The 11,095-nt window shown below is 38.9% G+C and overlaps 1 protein-coding gene across 1 annotated transcript in view; it reads right to left on the bottom strand.

The window, feature by feature from the left end:
- Window positions 1–7,569, bottom strand: part of LOC119426758 (tyrosine-protein kinase yes) — an 83,014-nt gene extending 75,445 nt beyond the window's left edge. Inside the window, exon 1 of the mRNA XM_037694338.1 lies at window positions 7,206–7,569. The gene's annotated coding sequence lies outside the window, so the exon portion shown is untranslated. The remainder of the gene's footprint in view (window positions 1–7,205) is intronic.
- Between the last annotated feature and the right edge of the window lie 3,526 nt (window positions 7,570–11,095).

Raw genomic sequence — 11,095 nt, 5'->3', positions numbered from 1 at the left:
ATTAGGATGCCTTCTGGACGCCTCCCTGGTGAGGTGTTCCGGACACGTCCCACCGGAAGGAGGCCCAGAGGAAGACCCAGGACACGCTGGAGGGACTATGTTTCTCGGCTGGCCTGGGAACGCCTCGGGATTCCCCCGGAAGAGCTGGCCCAAGTGGCTGGGGAGAGGGAAGTCTGGGCCTCCCTACTTAGGCTGCTACCCCCGCGACACGACCCCGGATAAGCGGAAGAAAATGGATGGATGGATGGATATATATATATATATATATATATATATATACAGTATTTGTCCAATAGCCTTCAATGCTCCAGATTTGATCTGTCACCTATAAAACGGGGTTATTCATATACATATATCTGTTCCCTCGTCAAAAATTATTTAAATTATTTTCAACTTAAACCATGTTTTGGTCAGTAAACCATAACACAAACACCACGATATGCACATTTTACAATTCTCTCCAAATTCACAGTGTCACATTAGATACAATTGTGTGGATAATTGACAAAAAAAGTGATAGAAGGCTTGCTGAATGTGTGTGTGTGCGTGTGTGTGTGTGGGGAGGGGGGGGGGGTGACGAGTGCCAGCTTTACCAGCTGGAACTAGTAAGAAGATTACAAGGACAAAGGATTTTCTCACAGAGGATAATCAACAGAAGACAAAGAGAGACCACCAGGGTCTCTGGGCAGTCGTTTTGTCATACAGCACAGTTCGGAGGATTTTCAGACTCACTCCAGCTGTAATAATACTGAACGGACCAGCTTCACCCAGAGCTCAGCCCAGTTCACTCCCTATCAATCTAATAAAGCAGCAGCTATTACATCATGACACTTTGGTGGGGTTTCCACACATAAGCCTCCCAAATTAAGAAACAGAATGCAATGTCACCAAACAAGATGGAAAATGTCCCAATCAAAAAGACATCATTGAAAGGAGAAATCACATCTGAGTATCTAATGTGTTTGGTGCAAACAGAATCTGCTAACGTCACAGTTAGAGGTAGACCAACGTATCAATGATAGAAACTTATTTTTGTCTCATCTGAGCCGATTAAAACGCAGGCACATCTGTGGGCAGCAGTCTGCTCTTACACTTGATAACACACCCTTTTGTCAGCGCACTTTCTACATAAAGGGTGATTTTCTAAGTTCAACACAAGCACAATCGATAAAAACGTTGATCAGAATATTGAAATAGCAACCAGGGGAATTGTAAGGCCTTAGTTCTACTCTTCCAAATTCTTAAAGATTTAATAGATTAAATGGAAACTTTTACTCTCAGAAAGAAAATGTGAATATTTTTACACTTGGACCTACTTTTATAGCGAGTCTAGAAGCACAAGAAAGAATGTGATCTGATCCACATCTAGCTTCAAGGTTAAATTGCTTAAACAGCCAGTTACTGTTTTATTTTTATGTTTTATGTTTCATAATCTATTAGACTTAATATAAAAGTGTTATAATGGTGTGGCAAAAACAAACAATTTTGTATATCAACCTTCGGCAACCCTGACTTCTAAAAAAAAAAAAAAAAAAAAAAACTCCAGTCAAAATGTTTCCTGTACATTTTTTTATTTTATTTAAAAATACCCAGGTCAACATAAGATCATTCACAAGCCCAGTTGTGAAATCACAAGGAAAGTCGTCTAATTACAGAAACTTGAGGAGCATAAAAGGCTGAAGAGGACTTTCAGCAGGCACTGGAGCATTACCTGCCAATGATAGTTCTGTTCTAGCCATTTATTTGTGAATTAAACTAAACTGTAGTCCCTCGTTTATCACGGGGGAGCTGTACCCTGAAGCCCCGCAATAAGTGAACAACCACGAAGTAGGATTAGTAGTACAAGTAGTAGTTTATTTTAGTATATACATATATTGAGGCATTTTAAACACTTCCCACATTCTTGCAATATTCTAAACAATGTTTCTAAACTCTAAACTCTCTAAAAGAGCACATATTTCAACTCTCTGTCTCCTGCTGCACTCTGCCACCTGCTAGCGCTCTTGGCCACGCCCACTTCTCCGCAGCAGAGCAGAGATATGAGGGAGTTTCTCCTGCAGCTGTGGGCTGCACACAGATGCAGCAGGTGCTAAATGATTTTAAATAATTTATTTTAAATAAAAATTCCATGCCGTTCGTGCGGCTCATCCATCAATCAGCCATTTGTGTGTCATGTCCAATGTTACTTAGGAAAGCCGCGATAGAGCGAGTCCGCGAAAAACGAACCGCGAAGTAGCGAGAAACTACCATATAATAATAAATTGTTTATTTCTTGGTGTTTTCATCCTTGATGTCCTCCTGTCCCCTGGATTCCTCACTGTGGACCTTGTCCTCTCCTATGCCTCCTCAGCTGCCTCTCTTGTCTGTCTCCTACCTGGAACCTTTGCCCTGATGCACACCTTCTTCACCCTGGAACCATTGGGTCAGTTCTCTCCACAAATGACCCCTACCTCTACCATAAGAAAGAGCAGCAACAACATTATCACCCTCAACCGACAGACAGCATCTCCTTGCTCGTCAGGGTTCCAGTTCCCTCCACAACTGATGATTTTCCACCTTTGTAAATAAACACTGTAAACTTATTTGAGTCTTGGTATCTGTTCTCTTCGGTCCTTGTATCTGGGTATAGCTGCAATCGTTACACATATACAAACACAAGAAGACTCCCAGCTTCATCGTTATGAGCCAAAGCAACATCAAAGGAGGATGAAGTATCTGAATAAGGACGTTTTAATGAGAACAGACAACATACTGAAGCCCTACAAGACCTGATGTGAATAGTAAGGCATTGTTGTCTTATTTTAGCTTTTATTGGCCCGAAAGAGGCAGAAAATCAAAGCTTGGAATTTCAATCAACATGGGTCAAAGAAAGCAATTAGGCACAGACTGTTCCAGTCTCCTGCGGGTAAAGATGTCTCCTTCTGCAACCAGACTCAGCATCACAACAAATCGATGTATTCTGCTGTATTCCTCTTCGTTATCTACAATAAAAACACAAATATTTACTATAAAAACATAAATACCTTATGCTTTTTCCTCAATGACCACATCTCTAGTTAAAAATGGAAATGACTGGGCTAGGGATGCACAATATTAGATTTTTGGCCGATATCGGATATGCCGATATGTTAAAACTTATTTGGCTGATAACTGATACCAATATCGATATTTTTCCCCCTACACCTACTTACAGAGACTATAACGCTTTCTCTGCTGTGGGATTAAAATACTACATTATTCTGCATGGTCTTTGTCAGTTTGGCCTGCTACCAAATGCAGTGGCTGAAAATGATGTAACACTTCAACTTGGATTATGTTTAATGTCACATTTATTCATGACATTTACTCTCTCTAACACGACAACACTCGAACAGTGCAAATTTGTAAATTTTCACAAATCTAAACTCAATCAGTTCACAAGCGACCAATGAAAAGTGCTCATGTAGTAGTGCATTAATAGATATACTTGACAGTTTCTTAAACTAAAAATTAACTTAAAACAGAAGCCTTTTCTATCGGTGAATTATTTTGATGGAATGGCCGAAGTCCGATATTTAATTTTATCACTAATATCGGCTGATACCGATACCATGCCGATAATATTGTGCATCCCTAGACTGGGCAAAGTTTATACTCCTATTCCAGCTGTACTCGACTGACTGCCGAGATGACAGCAATTCAGCATCTTCATCAAGGATGCCAGGAAAAGTAGACCTGCAGATATGTGTGTGTGTGAACAGATATGCTGTACAGCTCAAGCACGGTTGAGAAACACTGCTTTCACTGTGACGTTTTCCAGAAAACATGTAATAAACAAAAAAATCCTGATCTATTTGTGGAGATTTGATCCAGTTCCAGATGTTCCCGTGGGACTCTTTCCCTGGGTATCCGAGGTTTACAGAGGATGCTGGACGTCCAAAAGGTTCTGACTCTTGACTTTTTGTCTTTGGTGCTTCCACGGATTTGGAGTCAGACTCTCACGCTCTGTTAGTTTTCTCCAGGAGTCTGTGCAGCTAAGAATGAAACAGAAGATTGGAGTTTTGCATGAACATGCAGAGGTTAATCACAGTCTACCTCCAGCTGTGGCAGAAAAATACTCAACTCAGGTCATTCAGGGTCTCCCCACGCTCTGAAAGCATGAAATCACTGTTTGCATATTCTTGTGTTACAGTGCGCCGTATCAGCAGCTGCTGGTACTTTCCTTTCCCCATTCCAACCATGAATAACAGATTTACAAACGCTGATAAGACAGTGAAGAGCTCAGCTGCTTCTCATCCCACAAACTTACCTCAAATATCAAAGCTGAGACTTTTTATGGAAGATTACCGACAGAAAAGATGTGCAGTTAAACCAGTGGACTTTTCAGAAGTGCTGTTTGCTTATACAGTCAATAACACAACTCTAAACAAGTTCTAATGATTTTTACCTGTGTGTGTGTGTGTTTGTACATCAATGTTAGCAAAATTCTAATAAAACCCACTGAAAATGTAAATGATTATCTACAACTAATTAGCTTTCAGTCAACCTGATTCAAGATGGCTGTCGGTCCACACAGAAATGGCTACAACTCTGTCAGTTTTGCAGAAACTAAGAGCTAAAATGTGTCGTTTTAGTAGCTGAGTCGTTATTAACATACAACATGCTAGTAGATCATGTGAGATTTGGTGGTTTTGCACAACTTGTTCAAGATTTATCTGAAAAAGCTAAAGCTATGTTTCAACAGAGATTAGTTGAAAGCTAAAAGTGTGTCTTTAAACTTATTTTAACTTAAGCTTGAAATGTTATACATGTTTGATTAACTAATCATATTACAAATCTGAAAATTTGCCTCAAAGTTTTTTGACAAAAAAAAAGGCACGGTTTGTTCCGATTTCTTTGTTGAATGTATGAAGAAATGTTTTGTTTGGATCTAACTCTGGAGGGTTATACGCTTCGATTTTCATTCTGTCTTTTTAACAACTTAGCATCAGGCTTTTTGCAGTTTTATCATCTGTAAGTGAAGCTTTAGCAGCAACAAAATCAGGGTTCAACACACAAATTGTAAAAAAAAATGTAGAGACACCATAAAGTATGTTAACATACATTATTAATGAAGTGAAACCTGATTCTGAAATCTTTCTAGTCTGTTTCAAACAGGGCTTCTGCTCCTCGGGGGGGTTAGATCAGTAGAAATGTGGCTGGATGGTTGCCAGGTGGTCGAGCTTAAAGGATGCAGGAGTTCCTCCATCCATCATCCAGCGGTCTGAAAGCGTGCCCAGCTGTGATGCAGACAGGAGAGGGTCTGCACAGTCACAAGCTGGCTGCTCTGTTACTTTTACACCAAACGGTTCAAAGTATGGAGAGGATCATGTGACCACACGGATGTGTTCAGAAAACCATTAACAACTGTTTTTATTTGCGGGGATGAGGCGGTGGGGGTTGACTCTGCACTGCTTTAGAAGAACTCTTTGAATTTGACCGAACATTATAGTAAAAGATAAAAGGTCAGCGGACGGCTTGTTTTTCTGACGTATTTACAGTGTGTGCTGAAAAGATAAGAGTATTTTCAAGAACACAGGAATATGTCTGAGCAGATTAATGTGGTGCTGGTGTAGGAAATCTTTCAGTCATCCAATTGTTTGAGGAGTGAACCTTTCATGAAGTGGCTGTAAAATCTGTCCGGAAAGGAGTCGTTCCAAAAAGCTGGATTTTAAGTTTTGTTTGACTCCAAAACTGAAGTTTACTGTCTTTGAGCAAAATCCAACCGATTCTAATTTTAATCCAATGCTAACTGATGTTAGCAATCAGAAAAAAAAAAAAACGGTTGTAACTCAGAAGTTTTTCTAGAAACTGACCTCAAATTTGTCATGGTATTAGCCCGTGGTGCAGTCTTGTAGTGGGTACACTGGGCTTAGAAACCAAAGTACACCTGTTAGTACAATGTAATCGTTCATTTATTTTGATTTTTAAGCATATTGAACATTTCAAAATTTCTCTCATGCTTTTATTTGAAGAAATGTGCAACAAAGTTTGTACAACAGTTTGCTTTGTATTAAAAACATATAGAATGTATAAAACAGTATCAAAGTTCAAGTATTAAGTATTAATTATACACAAAACAGGTTGAACAAAGTTATTGTGTCTATAAAATGTTCCAAATGTGTTGACAATGGTACGAGCCCATGTCCTGTATCATTGCCAGCGTGGGCTCGTATCATTGGGCACTTTTAAGTAGGTATACTGAAATTCCCAAGCTTTTCTAGTGGGTGTACTCCGTACACCTGCGTATCACACACCACTGCTGTTAGCCAGGACATCCTCAACAGTGCTAACAAATCGTGCAAGGTTGGTGGGCAATATGCATTCCCACAAGGAATGCCATTTTCATTTGGAAATGGAGATTGTAAAACCAATTTGTGCAGAAAAAGTTGTTTTCTCAAATGTATTTTTAAAAAAAGAAACAAGTTATGTCTTCTTTAAGCCGATTCTCCTCAGTTGCAGTTGCACTGATAAATAAAAAATACATGGATGAGGTGACGAGCGCACCCCGAACCTCTTGTGTGTGTATCAACCTGTGTCACAAACCATAGTGGAACTCCCCCTTTTATCACCTCCTCCTCCAAGTTCAACCAGCCATATAAAAGATTCAGTAGTGAAAGGAACTCTTCAGGAAGCGACTTGTTACTGAATCACTTTAACGAGACACATTCAAAGCCGAAGAGTCACATGAGCAGAGAAGCTGCAGCTGTTTGCTGGAATAAAGCAACAAAACTCCATCTTTAATGAACAGAACCTTCACTCATGTCTCAGCTGGGACATTGTTGCAGCAGCATCAAGGTCAAACACATAGACTTGAATAAAGATGCTTTTTTTTTAACAATAAAACCTTTAGGACTTTTTGAAATGTGGTGGGTTTTTTTTAATAAACGCAGAGGTTTGAATAAATGTTTGTCATCCTCAGTAAGTTGCTCCTGCTCGTGCAGGATTAATGGTCCAGATTAAATCGCTGCAGTGTTTTATGTGTTCCCTGTGGGTGTGAGCCTCAGAGCTTTGAGGCACGTGCTCATTCTTTGGTGTTTTATGTGTTTATAAATGGTTTAAAGCAGCTTGTTATGAACTACAGGGTTCATTCCTTTGTTGGATGACAGGTCAGACAGGAGCAGCTGCGCTCTGGCCCGTCTCATCATCATCTTCATCCTCCTCCTCTAACATCTCTCTTTTATTACCTTCTCAAATCCGCGCTCCTCTCAGGTCTTTCTTCAATTCTCCCCAAACCAGGTCGGGACAAAGTAAATTCGAGTTATTGCAGCCGGGACCGAGCCGCCTCCTTCATCCTGACTTCCTCCATCCAGCGGTTCTGGTTCTGGTTCCGTCAAAGCCGCTCGAGCGTCGCTGATGGAGCGCACGCGGTCATGGTGGTCATGAAATAATCCGTCATGCCGCTGATAAGAAACAAAAAGGAGGGGAAAGTGAGATCCCGGAGTGTCCCGGAGAGACGGAGCCCCCGACTTCCCTAAACTTCCATCAACCCCCCACACAAAAACATGGCCGCCCCTGCGTGCGGGACTGGAGCCCCGCAGCTGGAGCCTCAGAAGCGTCTGGCGCGGCTGGTCTGGGGCCAGCCGGAGTCAAACAGGGACTGGTGGGAAATCTGATGAAAACAATATTAATATTAACAAAAGAAGAAATAATGGAGTAAAGGTGCAGACCGTCCCGTGGAGGATGGTTACATGTGTAAAATAAGAATAAACAAATAAATATAAGAAGAAAACTAGACTGAACCCATGTCATTTTAATTCACAGAATCGGAACTGTGTCGCCCTCTGCTGGTTGATTAATGTTACTGCAGCAAAGGAGCGATTTTCGTTTTAACACCTGAAAACCTCAGTGCACAACCTTGAGCACACTTTTTATAAGACACTGAAAACATTTGTCTGATTTAGAGACACAAATGTAACACTATGTCATCCCTCAATTTTTTAAAAAAAGGTAAAAATGTTCAACTTTATTGTGTTTCGTAAAAATTAAGAACACAAAGTATAGATCGAAACAGGTCTATGTAGAAGCACAAGCTTATTATAAGTTCACTTTGTTATACAAAAAACATCAAAGTCAAAGCAGCAGAATTTTTCCTATACAATTTTCTAAAACAAATCAAGGGATTCTGGCTAAATTAAAATATATATATATAATTTAAAGACTGAAAAACACAATTGCACATCCTCATAACAACTTTTCCACACATGAATCCCTCTAACTGACGTAGGCTACAATTGTTTTTAATATTTGTCCTAACTTTTTTTTTTTAAAATAAATCCTTTTCTCTTAAATCATAGTTTGTCTCTTTAATTTGAAACCACTTTTGTATACCCCTTGGAAGGAGTTTATTATAGGCTTTGTGCTGTTCTGGGCTCTACTAAGTAAAAAAAAAAAAAAAAAAAAAATTAAATACACAATGTAAAAAAATATGTCATTAGTTGGATGAAAATAATTCAGATAGCTTTCTTCTGGAGCATGTAGACCAGTTTTGTGTTGGTTTTATACCAGTTTCCCCAGATCTCAACACAACAATTATGGAAGTATGAAACAACAATATGTAAAGTGAATATTTTATTTAGGAGATGTTTAATTTTATTCAGTATTGCAATAGCTTTTGATATTTTTGGCTTTTACATTATCAATATGAGTCTTCCAATGCAATTTCTAATCAAGTATCACCCCCAAAAAATCTGATTTCATACACTCGCTTTATTTCAATACTTTTTATCATGAGTTTGACATTTTTTATTTTCCTGTGACTAAATATTACAAATTATCATTTTATCATAATTTAGTGAAAATTTATTTTTGTCACACCATTTCTTTAATACTTGTAATTCTCCTTCCATTGAACTGAGGACCTGCTCCAAACTATTACCAGAGCAATATAAAGTCAACATTTCAGGATTCTTTAGATTCTATCTGATGCTGTCCTTGGCCGACCTCGGCACCCCCCGAGAGTTTACAGATCTCTCCAGAGGGAACTGAGCGATTATACCACTCACATCGAAACTCTTACTGTGCCTCTGTGAGTGTCCTTGGACACACTCACCACCCTTACACGCCCCTCTGTGGAATGATGGCGTCACTATGTGCTTGTGTGCAAGTTTTTTTTTTTCATTTTCAGGCTATCTATCTTCAGCCAAAGATTGAGAGCCTGTTGCAAATAATTTTTGCCTCCAAAACCTATGTTGGCTCTTTCACCACTTTGATTGTCTGTCCAAGCAGGTCTCACTTGTAAGAGTCTTTGAGGCTCAATGTGATTTATCTGTATAAATAAAGGTTGAAATGAAAATTAAAAAAGGAGAATACTCAAGCATTACATGAAGGAACGTCTCAGTGCTCTGGCAGAGAAACTTGATTAAATTTAAAGAAAATTAGAAAGGCTATAAAACAAAAGGTTATTTCCAAAGACAGAGCTGTTAGAAATGTTTGGTTCAAAAGTAGATTTGGAAAATTATGTAATATTTTCATTAAATAGAATGCTGGATGGTGTCTGTATGGACTCATTTTTTACACAAAATAACATGCGAGTCTGAAAAAATCTTTTGAAAAACCAAGGGGGGTTTACGTATAAAAGCTGCATATGAACATAAAAGTTGTGTTTGACACACATCAAACGCATGAAAACGAACTTTGCATGAAACTGTATGAATACACGCACACATTTGACCTGCAGTGAAAACACAGTCACAGTATTGCTAGAAAAATGATTGCTTATAATGTTTTTGCTGCTGGAATGTGCATTTGCGTAATAATAGTTTTCTGTACGTTGTCACAGAGACTCCAGGGCAAGAAGGCAGTTTGACTCCAGTGCATCCTCTGCTCTGGGCCTCTTCCCCTGGTTTAATAGAAAGTACTGGCATTGCTTTTACTGTATACAAATGAGTTCATGTGAAAAGATCTAAGGGCAGGATGTGAGATGGACAGATTACCAGAAGACCTTACAGTAATTTAAACAAATGCAAAATGACTAGAAGAGCTCACGAGGAGCTTTTAAGATCAGACTTACCATGTAAGATGGAATAAAACCTGGCTCAGAGGAGGACCCTCTGAACATGATTTGAACTGTTCGCAAGAACAAAACGCTCGTAATTAAAATGGACTAAATCCTAAAATTTATTTAAAAATTTCCTAATTCACGCAAACTTTTTATATGTACAGTACTAAATTATAAAGTACTGAAGCCCGTCTAAATATATCAAAATATGAATCCATGCAATTTTCTATTCTTAGGGGACATTTTAACACATTGTTTTCTCTACAGTTTAACCATTTTTGGTTTAAACGCGAACAATGAACTGAACCACGCTTTAAAAATGATCAAAACAACCTCAAGCCATTGGAAACTGTAAAGTTTAACATTAACAGTCATGTGTAGATGTAAACACGCATTAGAGACCACACGCCTGTGGGACATGTGAATTATCTAAGCAGCACTTTATTCTTACGAGAACAGTGTCAGATCGGCCTACACGGATCATGAGGAAAATAAAAAAAAGAAGCAGAAAGTGTTTTCGGTTTGGCCGCTGTGAGCGTCTATGGTGTGCACGTAGAGACCCCAGCCCCAGCAGAATCCTCACAGAGTCAACCTCGATGATTACAGGAGGGGTACGGCAAGCCAAAGGTGGCAAAAATCACCACACGTTTGGCACGCAAATAACATAGTTTCACAAATAAAGACGTTGTAAAATATAGCAAATTGGCACTTTTACCATAAATGTTTTATAAGCCAGAACACCGTATTGTTTGTGCCATTTTAAGACCACCTTCTGATCAGCGGAAAAAAAATATTTTTTTCTGGTTATTGAACGCTGCTTTTATATCATATGACTGTCAATAACCACTTCATAACATCTATGCCATTTAAAATGTTGTTTTCCTAAATAATGCAGGGCCCTGCCCATACTTTTTTCATCTACTTAATTTAAATTCCTCCAATAAGAGAAATAGAAATGCAGACTACACTAATTCATAACAGAATCGTCTGTGCTGCAAATAGATCCGATATTTTTTCTCATATTTCATATTTTCTGCAGCACTCAGTGTCAGTCTTTGCTTCTGTATCGATCCCATT

Source organism: Nematolebias whitei, chromosome 20 (genome assembly GCF_014905685.2).
Source record: "Nematolebias whitei isolate Nwh7 chromosome 20, NemWhi1, whole genome shotgun sequence".
NCBI lineage: Eukaryota > Metazoa > Chordata > Actinopteri > Cyprinodontiformes > Rivulidae > Nematolebias > Nematolebias whitei.
This window is presented reverse-complemented; position numbering and strand designations above follow the sequence as displayed.